This window comes from Pristiophorus japonicus, unplaced genomic scaffold, assembly GCF_044704955.1.
Source record: "Pristiophorus japonicus isolate sPriJap1 unplaced genomic scaffold, sPriJap1.hap1 HAP1_SCAFFOLD_147, whole genome shotgun sequence".
NCBI classification, from domain to species: Eukaryota; Metazoa; Chordata; class Chondrichthyes; family Pristiophoridae; genus Pristiophorus; species Pristiophorus japonicus.
Genome location: NW_027251144.1, coordinates 1189552 through 1209632, shown reverse-complemented (window position 1 = coordinate 1209632; position 20081 = coordinate 1189552). Strand labels below are relative to the sequence as shown.

Genomic DNA, 20081 nt, shown 5'->3' with positions numbered 1-20081 from the left:
CCTGTGGTATGACCAACTCACTAAACGTACTATTCACGACTTCCTCAGCATCGCGGATGCTCCAGAGTGAATCCATGTGCAGCTCCAGTGCCACAACGTGGTCTGTCAGGAGCTTCAGCTGGATACACTTCCTGCTCATGCAGTCATCAGGGATGCTGGAAGCTGTCTTCCCACATAGCTCGGGTGGAGTATGACACAGGTCTGGGCTCTCCTGCCATGACTTAACGCTTAAATTAGTTAATTTTTCAACAATGACAAGGATTCTTACTGCTAAGAACAAGAACAAAGAAAAATGAAAGGAAAACTACACACTACTCAACCAGCCAATCACTAACCATCTTGGTTGTGACGTCACCCTTCGATTTCTTTAAATTCTTTCTTACTTTTGATCCTGCACCAGCTGTAGCTCGCTGTTCGCTGCTACTCCTCCAGCTACACCTCCGACTGCCGCCGATCCGCGACTCCTGCTGGGCCTTTAAAGGGCCCTGCTCACTTCATCTCCCCTCCGCTCCAACGCCTGGACGACTGGAGACCAGCTCTGCTGCACGGATCTGGTGTACACACATATCGCAGTGTGGGCTGGCCCGTGCTGCCCCTGGGCCCCTGGCCCTGAACTCACGCCACACCTGGTCCCCAATCACATCCCTGCACAGTCTCTCGCTGCTCCTGCTGTACCTGCCCTCGCTCCAATCACTGACCTGAACTTTGATGACGTCACTCTTCGCTGCCATCGCCCTCCTGCACCAGCTCGCGCTGTACATTGCCGTGGTACACCACCACGCTGCTCCCAGGCCGCCGCTCACCGCTCCTTTTATGGCCCCGACCTGCCGCTGGTGTTCTCACGCAGGTCGGGGCCTCCACGCAGCTCCCAGCAAATCCAGTTACACCCCGTGTCACCGCACAATTCTCAGCTGTGATTGTAAGCTGACTATATTTAAAGCTATCGCAGAGGCTGTAAGCAGTGTTCCCTGGTAGTCGAGTGGTTAGGATTTGGTGTTCTCACTGCCGTGGTCTGGGTTTGATTCTCGGTCACAGAAAGCATTTTTACAGAGCAAGTTGACAAAAATAATTCAAGTCTGTGAGATACTGAATAATTGTTTCAATCATCATTAATCCATCCGCATGTGCTGCACATTGAAGGAAATACAAATAAGTTTGCGTGAGTGACTGTCAAATTTTAATACATTTTTATACAACCATAGAATCAGCAGAAAATCAGGATATTCAGCCCATAGTACCTAATAAATAGCCCATAGTACAAGAGTAAGGAAGTCTTGCGACAATTGTACAGGACTCTGGTGAGACCACACCTGTAGTACTGCGCACAGTTTTGGTCTCCTTATCTGAGGAAGGATACACTTGCCTTGGAGGTGGTGCAACGGAGGTTCACCAGATTGATTCCTGGGATGAGAGGACTGTCCTGTGGTGAGAGATTGTGTAGAATATGGCGATACTCTCCGGAGTTTAGAAGAATGAGAGGTGATCTCATTGAAACAGCCAATATTCTGAAGGGGATTGACAGGATAGCCGTTGAGAAGCCCGGCTAGCTCAGTCGGTAGAGCATAAGACTCTTAATCTCAGGGTCATGGGTTCGAGCCCAACGTTGGGCGATTAATTTTCCTTAAATCTTATGTTGTTTTCACGGGAAAACATTATTAATGAACCCATAATCTTCTTTTGCACAATGAAAGAAATGCGAACTGAGGGAGAGATGATAATTTAATAATTTGTTCTGTGCTCTGCATAAGAACACAAGAACCAGGAGCAGGAGTCGGACATTTGGCCCTTCGAGCCTGCCTTCTTTTGCACTGAAACAACTTATAAACCTGTTTTTAAATTAGCAGTGCCAGATATTTCGAGGGCACCTTTCAATACTTCACAAAACCATTCCTTTCGCGACAGCCACCCGGGATCGAAGCTGTTTCTGAAGTAACTTTGATATTACCGTTTGTAGTTGAAGTGGAGTAATTTTATGAAGTTCGATGGATGTCCCAATGCACTTCAGAGTGGTGTCAAAACAAATCAGTTTGTAATTAAATACAATTAGTGTCAGGAGTGGGTTTCAAACCCACGCCTCAAGAGGAGGTTGCAACTTGAACGCAGCGCCTTAGACCGCTCGGCGATCCTGACTGTTGAATGCGCCAGTTGCAAGTTATTACTCTGGAAAGTTTCAGAGCGGGCGCTTGTTCAGTGTTGCTGGAAGGCCCAGTGACCGGGATATCCTCTCCTCCGGGGTTTTCCTGAGCATGTGCTCAGTGTACGGGGAGCTTTGGCCCGGGTCCGAGCTAGCTTGCATCATGCGACAATGTGACCCGGACTGCTTTTGTTCAATTTTATCGCACACAAGTTTTTGTTTCAAGAATAATATCTCTGCCTGGGATCAAACTAAGGTCGTTTCGCGGGTGAGACAAACGTGATAACCACTGCACTACAGAAACTGCTGCTTAGCTCAGTGCCCAGAGAGAAGTGTTTAGCAACAAGCTGAAATGCTCAATCCCTCTCTCTGCAAAAAGTTCCTTTTACAAACATTTCTCTGACCGGAACTGCACAAATCAAAAATGTTCTCCTTTCAATGTCATTAAGCTCCCCAATTTCCACCTCTGCAATTTTCTGGACAAGGAGAAGGACTGAAAGTGCTTTGCGATCAGAAAATTGCCAGAACCTCTGTGGTTAATGACAGGACTTTTGGTGGTTGATTTCCGTACACAGCTTGGAATTCAGGAGAACCTGTTTTGTGGTTTAAAGTTCGAGGTAAACCCACGGGGCGGAGCCAACAGGATCCTGGCAGCAATCAGTGACAGGAACATGCAACTTAAGCAGGCCCGGCTATCAATGGCATTACCATCGCCAAACCCCCCACCATCAACATCCTGGGGGTCACGATTGACCAGAAACCTGACGGCATCTGTGAATTGCTCTAAATCGATAATTAGCAGAGCCTAAAGAGGGGAAACTGACGCAATGGATGAGAAAAGGCCGAGCCAAATTGTAATGTTGGAGATGATTTTGTTGTTTATGAGAAATGTTTCCAAAACTTTGGTATGGTCAGTTCCATGGTGTAATGTTCATTCCTCTCGGCTATGAATACAGTGATCTGAGTTCAAATCTTGTTGTCCCAGCTGCTGAAATTTTGAGACAAACAAATGAAAGACACCTGGTGCTGGTGGGCAGTTTTGTTGCCTTTGTCATTGATGCTTGATCGACAAGTCTCGTTGTCAAATCGTGTGCTCAACCGTCAGTTACCTGTGCAAAACTCGAGTTCTCTAAAATTCAAAGATTCCCTCTCTGTATAAAGAAACTGTAAGGAAGGCTCATTTTGGAATCGCTTAAAATGAACTTTGGGATTTTAAAGGTTGCATGGGTCTGCAAGGGAAAAGGACTGCAAATGTTCCAGGGGAACAGTAATCTCTGAAAAGACCTGTCTTTGTGTATTGGAGCTGTCTGGGATATTCGAGCTAAAACAAATCGTATGCGGAACTGTGTAAACTCCAAATCTCTGCTCCGGAGGAGACATTAACGTAGCAACAATTGACCCAGAGATAGCCAGCGATATCTCCAAGAATGAAACCCATCCAGCACGTGCATAATGTTAATCACCTTCCGGCCTGCATGGAAAACCCAGGCCGAGGCAGACAACGTAAACACCGAATATAATTCATATAATTACGATTCGAATTCAACCGATCGACACATCCTAAAACAAGTTACCGTTAACGAGCCCGCCAAAATCCAACAAAGAATTACCAAGCCCGCCAAAATTATGACAAAGAATTGGGTTTGATTTGGCGCGCACATTCGCAAGGCTCTCAAGGTATAATTGAGGCCCTGTTTTACAGTGTAGTAGCCACCTTTGCTCCGATACCAGCTTCGTATACTTCAGACCTGGCAGACTTCAAGATCAGCACATCAGCTTTCGTTAACCTGGTATCTTCAGAACATTGACCAAGACAGAATCGCAAACAGATCAGCTATGTTCTTTTTGAATGCGGAGCAGGCTCAAGGGGCTAGATGGCCTACTCCTGTTCCTAATTCTTATCTTATCTTATGTTTAACAACCAGGACAACAAGCACGCGACGGCAACAAGAGGCTCAAGAAACAACCACCAAGATATTACCAGCAACCAAATTGGCAATATTAAGCCACCGCGACCAACGACTTCCAAACCGAAGTCAACTCGACAAAAACCTGAAGATTCGCAAGCTGTTTTCATTCTACATGCTATCCCTGAGCTGCCAACTGGTAAAACATTACCGAAAGGAATTTTACAACCCACTCCGACCAGAGCAAAGTGGATACTCACCCCATAAATCCAATACACACCCTACTGCATCAGCGGACTCCACCCAACCGAAGACTATGCAGTAAGAAGTCTTCCACGATGTTCGGGGTACGACAAGCAGAACCTACAGAGTCCAGCGAACCCCGAAACCGTGATCCACCGCTAACTCTCAATAAGAGGATTGGAGAGCATTATCCCCGTTGCCCTAGAGTTTAACCGAGTCAGATTTAGGTATTAGGAGGTGGGAGGTGTATTATTTTCTGTAACCCCTTTTGCATGTGCAATAAAGTGTTCCTTTTTCTAGAGATTGTAAGTTTTGACATTGTACTTATCTTTCCTGAATAAAATCAAAGTTTCTTGCACCAAACCAGTTGTCTCTTGCACTTTGTCACATCCCCAAATAAATCCAAAGTCTAGAACTCAGGGAATGGGAGCAATTCGAACCACTCAGAAGGTCAGAGGTGAACGTGACCTCCGAGACCACCCCCTACACCTGTTACAAGTCAGCGGAGGAGAAATCAGTTTGTCGTCTAATGCTGCTTTTGCCTGCACAGTGTGTGCTGAGATTATCTGTGCAATATGCAATCAGCAGGATGAATAAAAGCAATGCTTTTTGAAATGCAGGCACTGCATGTTTTGCACTCGACAACACGTTGCATTTTCTTTTCATGCCAAGCATTTTACATGACGGCATTGCAATGCCAACGCACTTTTTACCTGGCAAGACTTAATTACAAGCTGTGATGAACAGAATGAAACAGAAACAGCAACTTGAGAACCCACAGCCTCGATGGCATCTATGTGAATTGCTCTGCATCAAGAATTAGCAGAGCGTAAAGAAGGGAAACTGACGTTATGGATGAGAAAATGCCGAGCCAATGTGTAATGTTGGAGATGGTTTTGTTGTTTTGGGAAATGTTTCCAATTTTTTGCCATGGTTGGTTCCATGTAATGGTCAGCACTCTGGATTCTGAATCCAGTGATTCAAGTTCAAATCTCGGTGGATCTAAATTCATGTTGTCCCAGCTGCAGAAAATTGGGATCAACAAATGAAAGACACCTGGTGCTGGTGGCCAGTTTTGTTGCTTTTGTCAATGAGTCTTGATCAACAAGTCTAGTTGTCAAATCGTGAGCTCAACCGACAGTTACCTGTTACAAATCAGTGGAGGAGTGACGAGTTTGTTGTCCAATGCTGCCTTTATCTGCAGAGCATAAAGAGGGGAAACTGACACATCCTGTGAAGATGCCCCACTTTCGAACATTCATTTGATGAATATTGTCTAAACTCACACTGATGATGCTGATGATGGTCCCCACATAGCCAACAGGGTGAAATCTGGTTCGAAGCAGTTGGCGGGCTCTGAGCAGCGGCAGGTTTCGTGTAAGCAGCTCTGCCCAAAAACGGCGCCATCTTGTTTACAGTACTTGCCGTGGAACTCTGACTCATCGATAATATCTGCCTCAAATTATCATCCGTCGTCATGCAAGCCTGGGCAGTCGCGATGGCCTTTTTCAAATCCAGCGTCTCTGCAGCCAACAGCTTCCTGAGGATCGCATCATGGCTGATGTCCAGCACGAAGACATCACGCAGCATGTCTTCCAGCATGTTCCTGAACTTACATGGCTCAGCAAGACGTCGCAGGTCAGCAATAAATCCCGACACATCCTCACCCTCAGCACGAACATGTGTGTAGAAACGGTAGCGTGATATGATGATCCCCTCTTTGGCTTCAGATGGTTACCCACCAACGTACACAATTCTTCATACACTTTTTCCACTGAAAGTACAGGCGAGAAGATTCTTTATGAGGCCGTAAATTTTCAGACCACAAACGGTGAGGAGAATTTCCCTGTGCTTAATTGTGTAGGTCTCTGCCTCCATGCTGTTGGCCACAAAATACTGATCCAGGCGGTCGACAAAATCTGCCCAATCCTCACCCTTCACAAATCTCTCCAGGATTTCCAATGTGCCCGCTGTGCATGCGAAGGGTCTTAAATTACCTCGTCGCCAATTGTAATGACTCAAGTGTCTTGTTGCTGTAAACTCACTCACGTGCAATCTGATCCATCTTTATTCCAGCCCGAGAGTGTCTGCGTGACAAAGATACCCAGCTTACAAACAGATGACCAAGCACGCATGCCACATGTGTAAACCCCGATGACCTCCGACTGCGGCGCCCTCTGGTGTCTGGTGACCCCCAAGCATTAATATGTATCAACCCCTCGAGCCTATTCCTCCAGTCAATGAGATTGTGGCTGATCTGTGTCCACACGCCTTGGCTCCATTTCCCATAATACCCTTAGCAAGAAAATCATCATCTACTTCAGATTTAAAATTATTCATTGAGATAGCAACTGCTGCATTTTGTGGGAGAGAGCTCCTCACTTCTACCACCCTTTGAGTGAAGAAGTGTTTCCCAACGTTTCTCCCGAATTGCCAGATTGGGATTTTAAGGTTGGGTTCCCTTGTCTTAGAGTCCTCCGCCAGCGGAAAGTGTGTCTCTCCATCTACCCTTCAATTCCTTTCCAAGTCCAATACACCCAATGAAATCGCTCCCTAACCTGCTGTATTCCAAGGACCAGAAGCCTAGTTTATTTAATCTATCCTCGCAGTTTAACACGGAGCCCTGGTAACATTCTCCACGGCCAATTTATCATTTCTAAGGTGCGGTGCCCAGAACTGTGCACAATACTGCAGATATGATGTAATCAGGGCTTTTTATAGTTTAGTAATACATTCTCTTCTTTATATTCCACCACTATAGATCTAAAGACTAAAATTATTTTAGCCTTTGTGAATATATTTTGCACCTGACTACTATATTTTAGTGTATGTACATGGGCCCCTAAATCTACCCACGGCTCCCAGCTTTATACCACTCAAAAAATACTCGATCTATTTCTCTCAGGTTCAAAATGGATGAAGTCACGCTTGTGTGTTTTATAATCCATCTGCCATAGTCTTGTTCGCTCACTTAATCTATCAATTTATCTTTGTAATGTTATGCCTATATCTACACTACTTACTATATCTACACGACTTACTTTGTACCATCGGCAAACTTAGATATTTGGCTCTCTGTAATGTTGTCCATGTCATTAATAAATAGAGTGAATAGTTGATCCTCCAGCACAGATCCTTGTGGGACACCACTAGTTCGACATTCCAATTCGAATATATTCACATTATCCCTACTCCCTGTCTTCGACCATCTAAACAATCTTCTAACCACTCCAATAATTTGCCTTCAATTTCACTCATTTTAGCTAACAGTCTCTTTTGTGGAACCTTGTGCATTTCGCAGCCACCGACTCCTTCCCTTTCCCTGCCACATGTCTGAGGCTGAACCAAACTGTTTGCAACCTTGGTGCAATATTGGACCCTGAGGTGAGCTTCTGACCACATATCCGTGGCATCACTAAGACTGCCTATTTCCAGCTCCATTACATCACCTGACCCTGCTCCTGCTTCAGGTCATCTGCTGCTGAAATCCTCATCCATGCATTTGTTACCTCTAGACTTGCCGTGGCTGGCCTTCCACGGTGCACCTTATGTAAAGGTGAGGTCATCCAAGACTCTGCTGCCCATGTCCTAACACAGAATAAGTCTCATTCACCCATCACCACTGTGCTCACTGACCTACATTGTTTCCTGCTTAAGCAATGCCTTGATTTAAAAATTATATTCCTTAATTTTTCAAACCCCTCCATGGTGGCGCTCCTCCCTATCTCTGTCATTTCCTCCAGCCCCACAACTCCGGAAGATATCTGCGCTCCTCATACTGGCCCCTTGAGCATCCCCGATTTTAACGGCAAATGTAACGGTCCTATTAAATAAAGGAGGAAGATAGAAAGCGGTAAACTTTAGATCAGTTATGCTGGAGTCCAATAGTATCAGGCCATTTAGAGAATCATAATACAATCAAGCAGAGTCAGCATGGTTTTATAAAAGTGAAATCGTGTTTGACAAATTTGCTATAGAGTTCTTTGAGGATGCAACGAGCAGGGTGGTTAACGGGGAACAAGTCGATGTAATGTATTTGGATTTCCAGGGAACATGCGATAAGCTGCCACATAGAAGGTTACTGCACATGATAAGTGATCGGGGGTTGGGGGTCATATATTAGCATGGATAGACGATTGGTTAAATAACAAATAACAGAGAGGTGGCAAACTGTAACTGGAGGGGTGCCACAGAGATCCGTGTTTGTCCTCAATTATTTACCAGCTATATAAATGATTTTGATGAATGGACCGGGTGTACTGTAGCCAAATTTGCTGAGGATACAAAGATAGGTGGGAAAGAAAGTTGTGAGGAGGATGCAAATAATATGCAAAACTATATAGATAGGTTAAGATCTGGGGGTTAATATGCATGGAAAAAACATAGCATGCAGGAAAGCAAATGGAATGTTAGTCTTTATTGCAAGGGGGATGGAGTATAAAAGTAGGGAAGTCCTGCTACAACTGTACAGGGCGTTGGTGAGACCACACCAGGAGTACTGCGTGCAGGTTGGTCTCCTTATTTAAGGAGGGATATATTGCATTGGAGGCATTTCAGTGGAGGTGCATGAGGTTGATTGCTGAGATGAAGGGGTTGCCTTATGAAGAAATATTGAGCTGGTTGGGCATATACTCATTGGCGTTTGGAGGAATGAGATGTGATCTTACTGCAAATTATAACATTCTGAGGGGGCTTGACACGGATGATGCAGTTAGGACGTTTCCACTCGAGGGGGAATCTCGAACCCGGAGGCATAGTTCCAGAATAAGGGGTTGCCCATTTAAAATGGTAATGAGGATGAATTTATTCTCTCAGATGGTCATGAATCTTTGGAACTCTTGTACCCAGAGAGCTCTGGCGGGTGGGCCATTGAATATATTTAAGGTGGAGGTAGATGAATATTTGAATGATAACCAAGTCAAGGGATATGGAAAGTGGGCAGGGAAGTGGAGTTGAGGCCAAGATCAGATCAGCCATGATGCTATTTAATGGCGGAGTAGTCTCACGGGGCAAAATTGCTCCGATTTCTTGTGTTCTCATGTATAAAGCCCGGCGTCCCATATGCTTTGCTAACTGCTTTATTAGCTTATCCAACACCTTCAAAGATTTGTGCACAAACACTCCCAGATCTGTCTGTTCTTGCTCCCCCTTTAAAATTGTACCATTGAGTTTGTACGGTCTCTTTTCATTCTTGCTACAACACATATCACCTTACAATTCTCTGCACTGAATTCCATCGGCCCTTTGTCCGCGCATGCCACCAGCCGGTCTTTGTTTTCTTGAAGTCTATTGCTACCTTCCTCACTTTTCGCCACACTTCCAAGTTTCGTGCTTTCGGCAAATTGTAAACTTGCGCCCTGCACCCCCAAGTCCAATTCATTAATGTCTATCAAAGCCAGCAGTGGTCCAAGGACTGAACCTTGAACGTCACTGTACATCCTCCGCCAGTCCGAAACACAGCCATTCACCACAACTCTCTGCTTGTTGTCCCTTTGCCAATAATGTATCCATGCTGCCCTTTTATCCCACGTCATTCAATGTTGTTAACACGCCTCGTATGTGGTACGTCATCAAACGGCAGCTCAGGGTTATCATATTGCTCAGTTAGTCACAAATTAAGGATATTCTTGTTTTATTTATCCGCGGAATGTGGGTGTCACTGTAAGTTGGACATTTATTGCCCATCACGGATTTCCCTTTCGGAGGTGATGGTGAGCCACATTCTTGAACCTCTGCCGTCCGTGTGGTGAAGGTCCTCCCACAGTGCTGTTAGGGAGGGAGTTCCACGATTTTGACCCAGCGACAATGAAGGAATGCCGATATGTTTCTAAGTCAGAATGGTGTGTGACTTGGGTGGGAACCTTGAGGTGCTGATATTACTATGCACCTGCTGCCCTTGACCTTCTGGGTGTTAGAGGTGGCAGATTTGGGAGGTGCTGTCGCAGAAACAAAATAGATGAATTACTAGTGCAAACAGAACTTAATAGGTTTGATCTAACAGACATTACAGAGACATAGTTGCAAAGTGACCATGGTTGGGAACTAAATATTCCATGATATTTAACTTTTAGAAGAGATAGGCGAAATGAAAAAGGAGGAGGGATATCTGATAATGAAGACAGTAGCGAAAGGATCTTAGCTCGAAAAACCAAGAAGTAGAATCAGTTTGGGTGGTGCAAAGAAACAGCAAGAGGCAGAAGCCTTTGCTGGGAGTTGTTTATAGGACCTCGAACAGAAGTGGTAATGTAGGGCACAGTATAACTCCACAAAATTAGAGGTGCATGTAACGAGGGTAAAACAGAAATCCTGGGGGAGATTACCCGACATATAGGCTGAGCAAACCAAACTTGCAATAATAGTGTGAAGGACGAATTCATGGAATGTGTACAAGATGGTTTTCGAAATCATAAGTTATGGCACCAACTGGAGAACAGACCATTTTGGATCGAGTATTTTGCAATGAGAAAGAGTTAATTAATAACCTTGTAAAAAAGCGGCCCTTGGGAAGAGTGACCATAATATGATAGAATTTTACATTAAGTTTGAAAGTGATTTATTGAAATCTGAAAGTAGAGTCTTGAATCTAAACAAAGAAACTATGTATGTATGCATGAGGGGAGAGATGGCTAAGTTCGATTGGAAAACTACGTTAAAATGTCTGACGATAGAAAAGCAATGGCCAGCATTTAAGGAATTAATACATAATTTACAATAACCATACATTCATTTAAGGCACACAAGCCCCACAAGAAAAGTGTTCCAACCGTGGCTAACAAGCGAAGTTTAAATTAGTATTAAATCGAAGGAAGAGGCTAATAATTTTTCCAAATAGAGCAGTAAGCCGAAGGATTGAGAGGATTTCAGAATTTAGCAAAGGAGGACCAAGAAATTGAAAAGGAAAGGGAAAATAGAAAATGAGAGACTAAAAGCTTCGACAGGTATGTAAAAAGGAAACGATTAGCCAAAGTCAATGTGGGCCCCCTATAGGCTGAGACAGGAGAAATTATAATTGGGAATAAGGGAATGGAGGAGAAATTAAAAAAATACTTTGTGTATGTCTTCATGGAAGAAGACACAAAAAACCTCCAGGAAATAATGGATTACCAAGGGTCTAGCGAGAATTAGGATCTGAAAGAAATTAGTATTAGTAAAAAAAAGAAGAACTGGAGAAATTAATGGGACTGAAATCCAATAAATCCCCTGGACCTGACGGCCTACATCCTAGGGTGTCGAAAGTGGTGGCTATAGCGATAGTGGATGCATTGGTTGGCATCTTCCAAAATTCCATAGATTCTATAACGGTTCCCGCAGACTGGAAGGTAGCGAATATAACCCTGCTATTTAATAAATGAGGGAGTGAGAAAATGGGGAACTACAGACCAGTTAGCCTGATATCAGTAGTATGGAAAATGCGATAATCTGTCATTAGAACCCAGCTATTCATAATCTCTATCAATGATTTGGATGAGGGGACCAGGTGTGATATGTCCAAGTTTGCTTGTGACAGAAAGCTAGTTGGGGATGTAAATTGTGAGGAGGATGCAAAGAGACTTGAAGAGAATGTAGACAGGCTATGTGAGAGGGCAAGAACCACGGCAAATGGAATAATATGTGGAGAAATGTGAATTTATCCACTTTGGTAGGAAAAATAGAAAAGCAGAGTATTTTTTAAATGGTGAGAGATGGGGAAATGTTGGTGATCAGACGGATCTGGGTGTCCCTGTGCACCAATCACTGAACGTTAATATGCAGATACAGCAAGCAATTAGGAAAGCAAATGGAATGTCGTCCTTTATTATAAAAGGATTTGATGTAAAGACGTTTTACTGTAATTATGTAGGGCCTTGTTGAGACCAAACCTGGACTCCTGTGTATAGTTTGGTCTTACCTAAGGAAGGATATACAGGGCACAGAGAGCATGCAACGAAGGTTCACCAGACTGAATCCTGGGATGGAGGCAGGAGGGGAGATTAGGTCCTATGAAGAGAGATTGAGTAGAATAGGCCTAGAGTAGAGAGGTGATCTCATTGAAACATACAAAACTCTGACAGGGCTTGACAAGGAAATGCAGGGAGGATGTTTCCCCTGGTTGGGGAGTCTAGAACCAGGGGTTGCAGTCTTGGAATAAGGTGTTGGCCACTTAGGATTGAGATGAGGAGACATGACTTCATTCATAGGGTGGGGAATCGTTTGAATTCCCTACCCCGGGGTCTGTGCCTGCTCAGTCATTGAGTATATTCAAGATAGAGATCGATAGATTTTTGCATGTTAAGGGACAATGGCTATGGGGATAGCACCGGACAGTGTTGAGGTAGAAGTTCAGCCGTGATGTTTTGAATGGCGCAGCAGGCTCAAGGGTCTGATTGGCCTACTCCAGCTCCTATTTCTTATTATCATGTGTCCATTACAGACTTCGAGCACAGAGTGCCTGTGGGGAATGGGGAAGTGAACAAAACTTGTGCAGGTTGGGCCTATACTCACTGGAGTTTAGACGAATGAGAGGTGATCTTATTGAAACCGAAGATTCTATGGGGGCTCGACAGGTTTGATGCAGAGAGGATGTATCCCCTAGTGGAGTAATCTAGAACTAGGGGACATAGTTTCAAAATAAGTGGTCGCACATTTAAAACAGAGGTGAGAATGATTTTCTTCTCCAAGAGAGTCGTGAGTCTTCGGGATTCTCTACCACATAGAGCTTTTGCGGCAGGGTCATTGAATATATTGAAGGTGGAGATAGACAGATTTTTCAATGATAGGGGAGTAGAAGGTTCTGGGGAGCAGGCATAAAATTGGAGTTGAGGCCAAGATCACATCAACCATGATCTTATTGAATGGCAGAGCAGGCTCGAGGGGCCGATTGGCCGACTCCTGCTCCTATTTCTTATGTTCGTATATGGAGACCAGCAGAAATCCCCACTGGGAGCACATGTCCATCTAATCTCCATTTTTTTGTTGATTAGTTTTGATGGGCTTTCTGGAAAATAATTTTCAACCATTTTAAACATCAACCCACATCTACACGACTGGGTCAATGATTACATCATCATCACCAGTGATGTCGTCAGCTGGGACAGTGGGCTTTTGAAAAAAAGTTATTGGCTGCTTGGAAACACAACAGTTAAACTTGTGTTGACCATAAAGACGCTAGCGAGAGATTTACAGAACAAAATCAACTCAATCCTTCAACGAAATAGTTCCAAATCCATCAAACTAGAACTCCTGTGCGGAAAAGTCAAGTTATTATTGAGAAATCTGTTGCGAGAATTTCATTGGACCGCAGGGAAATCAGGCGAAGAAAACGAGTAAATCGACACCAGAGAACAAATCAACAAGAAAACTTCATTAACTTTTATGAAGACCACGGATTAAAAGCTGAGAGCTCTGTGCTCGAGCAGACCCTGAGTTTATCAATAGGAGATATTGTCTGCAAAAGGCAATCTGTTCACAACAGAATTACATCTTTTCTTCTTTTCTTATCAGTAGGAAACCTTTGGCATTGTTGCCAAATTAAGTCAATCAAAGGGTTAAGTCATGACAGGAGAGCCCAGACCCACGTCATGCTCCTCCTGCGCTATGTGGGAAGTCAGGGACACTTCCAGTATCCCTGGCGACTATGTGTGCAGGAAATCTGTCCAGCTGCAGCTCCTGTCAGACCGCATTGCAGCACTGGAACTGCGCATGAATTCACTCTGGAGCATCCGTGATGCTGAGGATATCGTGAATAGCACATTTAATGAGTTGGTCACACTGCATGTAAAGGTTACTCAGGCAGATAGGGAATGGGTGACCAGCAGGCAGAGCAGTGGAAGGAAGGTAGTGCAGGGGTCCCCTGCGGTCACCTCCCTCCAAAACAGATATACTGTTGAGGGAGGTGGCTCATGAGGGGAATGCAGCAGCAGCCAAGTTGATGGCACCGTGGGTGGCTCTGCTTCACAGGAGGCCAGGAAAAAGAGTGGGAGAGCGATAGTGGTAGGGGAATCAATTGTAAGGGGAATAGCTAGGTATTTCTGCGGCCGCAAAGGAGACTCCAGAATGATATGTGGCCTCCCTGGTGCAAGGATCAAAAGATGTCTCGGAGCGGCTGCAGGGCGTTCTGGAGGTGTGGAGTGAACAGCCAGCTGTCATGGTGCATATAGGTACCAACAATATAGGCAAAAAACGGGATGAGGTCCTGCAAGCTGAATTTAGGGAGCTAGGAGTTAAATTAAAAAGTAGAACCTCAAAGGTGGTAATCTCTGGATTTCTACCAGTGCCATGTGCTAGTCAGAGTAGGAATAGCAGGATAGTTTCGAGAAATACCTGGTTTGAGGAATGGTGCAAGGGGGAGGGATTCAAATTCCTGGGACATTGGAACCGGTTCTGGGGGAGGTGGGACAAGTACAAACCGGACAGTCTGCACCTGGGCAGGACCGAAACTGATGTCCTTGGCAGAGTGTTTGCGAGTGCTGTTGGGGAGGATTTAAACTAATATGGCAGGGGGATGGGAATTTATGCAGGGAGGCAGAGGGAAGTAAAAAGGGGGCAGAAGCAAAAGATAGGAAGGAGAAAAGTAAAAATGGAGGGCAGAGAAATTAAGGGCAAAAATCAAAAAGGGCCACATTCCAACATAATTCTAAAAAAAACAAGTCTGAAGGCTCAGAGTCTCAATGCGAGGAACATTCGTAATAAGCTGGATGAATTAACTGCACAGATAGCTGTTAGCAGATATGATGTAATTGGGATTACGGAGACATGGCTCCAGGGTGACCAAGGCTGGGAACTCAACATCCAGGGGTATTCAACATTCAGGAAAGATAGACAGAAAGGAAAAGGAGGTGTGGTAGCGTTGCTTGTTAAAGAGGAGATTAACGCAATAGTAAGGAAGGACATTAGCTTGGCTGATGTGAAATATATATGGGTGGAGCTGCGAAACACCAAAGGGCAGAAGCCTTAAGTGGGGGTTGTGTACAGACCACCAAACAGTAGTAGTGAGGTTGGGGATGGCATCAAACAGGAAATTAGGGATGCGTGCAATAAAGGTACAGCAGTTATCATGGGTGACTTTAATCTACATATAGATTGGGCGAACCAAACTGGTAGCAATACTGTGGAGAAATATTTCCTGGAGTGTATAAGGGATGGTTTTCAAGACCAATATGTCGAGGAACCAACTAGAGAGCAGGCCATCCTAGGCTGGGTCTTGTGTAATGAGAGAGGATTAATTAGCAATCTTGTTGTACGAGGCCCTTTGGGGAAGAGTGACCATAATAGGGTCATTACGATGGAGAATGACACAGTTAATTCAGAGACTAGGGTACTGAACTTAAAGAAAGGTAACTTCGATGGTATAAGATATGAATTGGCAAGGATAGACTGGCGAATGCTACTTAAAGGGTTGACGGTAGATAGACAATGGCAGACATTTAAAGATTACATGGATGTACTTCAACAATTGTACATCCCTGTGTGGCATAAAAATAAAACGGAGAAGGTGGCTCAACCGTGACTAAAAGGGAAATTAGGAATAGTGTTAAATCCATGTACGTGGCATATAAATTTTCCAGAAAAAGCAGCAAACCTGAGGACTGGGAGAAATTTACAATTCAGCAGAGGTGGACAAAGGGATTAATTAGAACGGTTAAAATAGAGTATGAGAGTAAGCTTGCAGGGAACATAAAAACTGACTGCAAAAGCTTTTATAGATATGGAAAGACAAAAATATTAGTGAAGACTAATGTAGATGCCTTGCAGACAGAATCAGGTGAATTCATAATGGGGACAATGGAAATGGCAGACCAATTGAACAAATATTTTGGTTCAGTCTTCACTCAGGAAGACACAAATAACCTCCCGAAAATACTAGGGGACCGAGGGTCTCGCGAGAAGGGGCAATTGAGGGAAATCCCTCTTCGTCAGGAAATGGTGTTCGGGAAATTGATGGGATTGAAGGCCGATAATTCCGCAAGGCCTGAAAGTCTGCATCCCAGAGTACTTAAGGAAGTAGCCCCAGAAATAGTAGATGCATTGTGGTCATTTTCTCACATTCTACAGACTCTGGATCAGTTCCTATGGATTCGAGGGTTGCTAATGTAACCCCACTTTTTAAAAAAGGAGGGAGAGAGAAAACAGAGAATTCTCGACCGGTTAGCCTGGCATCAGTAATGGGGAAAATGCTGGAATCAATTATTAAAGATATAATAGCAGCGCATTTGGAAAGTAGTGACAGGATTGGTCCAAGTCAGCATGGATTTATGAAAGGGAAATCATGCTTGACAAATCTTCTTGAATTTTTTGAAGTTGTAACTAGTAGAGTGAACAAGGGAGAACCAGTGAATGTGGTGTATTTGGACTTTCAAAAGGCTTTTGACAAGGTCCCACACCAGAAATTAGCGTGTAAGATTAAGGCACATGGGATTGGGGGTAATGTATTGACGTGGATAGAGAACTGGTTGGCAGACAAAAGCAAAGAGTGGGAATAAATGGGTCCTTTTCAGAATGGCAGGCAGTGACTAGTGGAGTACTGCAAGGTTCAGTGCTGGGACCCCAGCTATTTCCAATATATATTAATGATTTAGACAAAGGAATTAAATGTAATACCTCCAAGTTTACAGATGACGCAAAGCTGGGTGGCAGTGTGAGCTGTGAGGAGGAAGCTAAGAGGCTGCAGGGTGACTTGGACAGGTTAGGTGAGTGGGGAAATGCATAGTAGATGCAGTATAATGTGGATAAGTGTTTGGTTATCCACTTTGATGGCAAAAACAGGAAGGCAGATTATTATCAGAATGGTGACAGATTAGTAAAATGGGAGCTGCAATGAGATCTGGGTGTCATGGTACATCATTCATTGAAAGTCGGCATGCAGGTACAGCAGGCAGTTAAGAAAGCACATGGTATGTTGGCCTTCATAGCTGGAGGATTTGAATATAGGAACAGGGAGGTCTTGCTGCAGTTGTACAGGGCCTCGATGAGACCACACCTTGAGTATAGTGTGCAGTTTTGATCTCCGAAACTGAGGATGGACATTCTTGCTATTGAGGGAGTGCAGCGAAGGTTGACCAGATGGATTTCCGGGATGGCAGGACTGACATACGAAGAAGGACTGGATCGTCTGAGCCTGTATTCACTGGAATTTAGAAGGATGAGAGGGGATCTCCTAGAATCATTTAAAATTCTGACGGGATTGGATAGGATAGATGCAGGAAGAATGTTCCTGATATTGGGGAAGTCCAGAACCGGGGTCTCAGTCGAAGGATAAGGGGTAAGACATATAAACCTGAGATGAGGAGAAACTTCTTCACGCAGAGAATTGTGAACCTGTGGAATTCTCTACCACAGAAAGTTGTTGAGGCCAGTTCGTTGGATATATTCAAAAGGGAGTTTGATGTGGCCCTTACGACTAAAGGGATCAGAGGGTATGGATAGAAGGCAGGAGTGGGCTACTGAGGTGAATGATCAGCCGTGATCTTATTGAATGGTGGTGCAGGCTCGAAGGGCCGAATGGTCTCCTCCTGCACCTATTTTATATATTTCTATGTATGTTTCCCTGTTGTAGTTTTTTTTAAGGTGATGTTTGTTGAGATATTGAATTGAAAAGATAGAATTACAGTGACGATGAATTGATAATCAAAGAACAAACTTCTACTTTGGAGAAATAAACAACACTGGATTGTCAGGAAGAGAAAGAAGTGCAGCATTAAATTACTGACAGGAACTGGAATGAAACTCGAGGGATGGAGCATAGAGAGAGTGAACTGCTCGACACAGTGAATTACCAGCAGGAAAATGTCTTTAAAACAGGGATTTGGTGAGAGGGGGGATTCGGTGCAGAGAGGGAAGGAGGTGAGAAGTAATTTAAACCGGGGCGGGGGGGACAAGAGCAAAATACAGGAGGGAGGAGTGAAGCACTGATGTAAAAAGAACTTTAACATCACTAACGGTTAATGTCAGTAAAATGATGGGAGAGCCGAGACCCATTGCCTGCACATTGTGTTCAATGTGGGAACTCGAGGACACTTCGTGTCTCCTGGATTACCACGGGAACAAGAAGTGCCTCTGCTGTTGGAGCTCGAGCTCAGGGTCTCTGAGCTTGTGGAGCGCCAGGTGCCACCGCTGGGAATATGGGAGGCTGAGATTTCCCGGGAGCACACGTTCCAGGAGGTGACCAGCGTGCAGCACAGAGAGTTCAGGAGGACAGTACGTGGGTGGCCATCCGACATGGGAGGAATACGAGGCAGGCAGTGCAGCAATCTGCCGGGAGTGTGGCACTCAGAAACTGGTTGTCTTAGCGGGTAGCAGCACCTCGGGCGCATTACAGTCGAGAGCACATTGACGGCACTGTGGGGCAAAGGACTACATGGGGGCACAGGAAAGGGTAGAAATGCCGAGTTCACAGTAGATTGAATAGTGAGGGGGATAGACATGTGCTTCTGTAACTCTCGGTGTGAGTCACACATGAAATGTTCCCTCCCTGGTGCCATATTAACAGATGACGTGGAACAGAAACATTCTGTGGGGCAGGGGAACAGTCAGAAGTCGTGGTCCATGTTGGAACTAATGATATCGGATGGAAAAGGCTTGGCGCCCTACAGACAACACTTGGACAGTTAGGGAGGGGCTGGAAGAGAAGGACCTCGAAGGTGACAATCCCTGGATTATTGACACTGCCGCGCACTTGTATATCGATTACATACAATATGCAGCAAAGAATCAGACCATTCGGCCAACCAGTCCATGTCAGCGGTTATGTTCAACTGGAGCCTCCTCCTGTCCTTCCTCATCTAAATCTATCAGCATAACCCTCTACATCCAGCCCCCTCATCGGCTTATCTAGCCTCCCCTTAAATACACCGATAGTACAGTAATAACAAGATAAATCAGGTTAATGCGTGGCTGGTGATATGGTGCGAGAGGGAGGCTTTACATTCCTGGAACATTGGGACCAATCCTGCGGCAGGAGACACCTGTTCAAGATGGAGGGATGCACATGGACCGGGCTGAGGCAAATGTCCTCACAGGGAGGTTAACTCGTACTATGGGGGAGGGTGGAAAGTAATTTGGCAGTTGTTGGGAATCAGGAAGATGCATCAGAGAGGAGGCACAAGGTGTACAGAGGACGGCAGTGACAAGCAGCATCAGAATTACAAGTAGTTCAAAAAGAGGGATCAGACGGGGGAGAAATGCAAAGGCCAGTTTGGAGAACATGTGCGTAAATTCATCATCATCATGGACAGTCGCTCGGAATCGAGGAAAATTTGCTTCCACTCCTGAAGTGAGTTCTTTGATGGATGAACAGTCCAATACGAGAGCCACAGACCCTGTCAGAGGTGGGACAGATCGTCGTTGAAGGAAGGGGTGGGTGGGACAGGTTTGCCGCAAGCTCTGTCCGCTGTCTGTGCTTGATTTCTGCATGCTCTTGGCGACGAGACTCGAGATGCTCAGCGCCCTCTCAGGATGCACTTCCTCCATGTAGGGCGGTCTTGGACCAGGGACTCCCAGGTGTCAGTGGGGATGTTACACTTTATCAGGGAGGCTTTGAGGGTGTCCTTCTAACATTTCCTCTGCCCACCTTTGGTTCACTTGCTGTGAAGTAGCTCCGAGTAGAGCACTTGCTTTGGGAGTCTCGTGTCTGGCGTACGGACTATGTGGCCTGCCCAGCGGATCTGATCGAGTGTGGTCAGTGCTTCAATGCTGGGGATGTTAGCTTGAATAAGGACACTGATGTTGGTGCGCCTGTCCTCCCAGGGGTTTTGTAGGATCTTGCAGAGACATCGTTGGTGATATTTCTCCAGCGACTTGAGGTGTCTGCTGCACATGGTCCA

General features: G+C 45.0%; 1 non-coding gene across 1 annotated transcript; it reads left to right on the top strand.

The window, feature by feature from the left end:
* Positions 1-1537: 1537 nt before the first annotated feature.
* Positions 1538-1610, top strand: trnak-cuu (transfer RNA lysine (anticodon CUU)). Its single transcript has one exon. It is a non-coding gene; the product is annotated as a tRNA-Lys (tRNA).
* The last annotated feature ends 18471 nt before the right edge of the window (positions 1611-20081 follow it).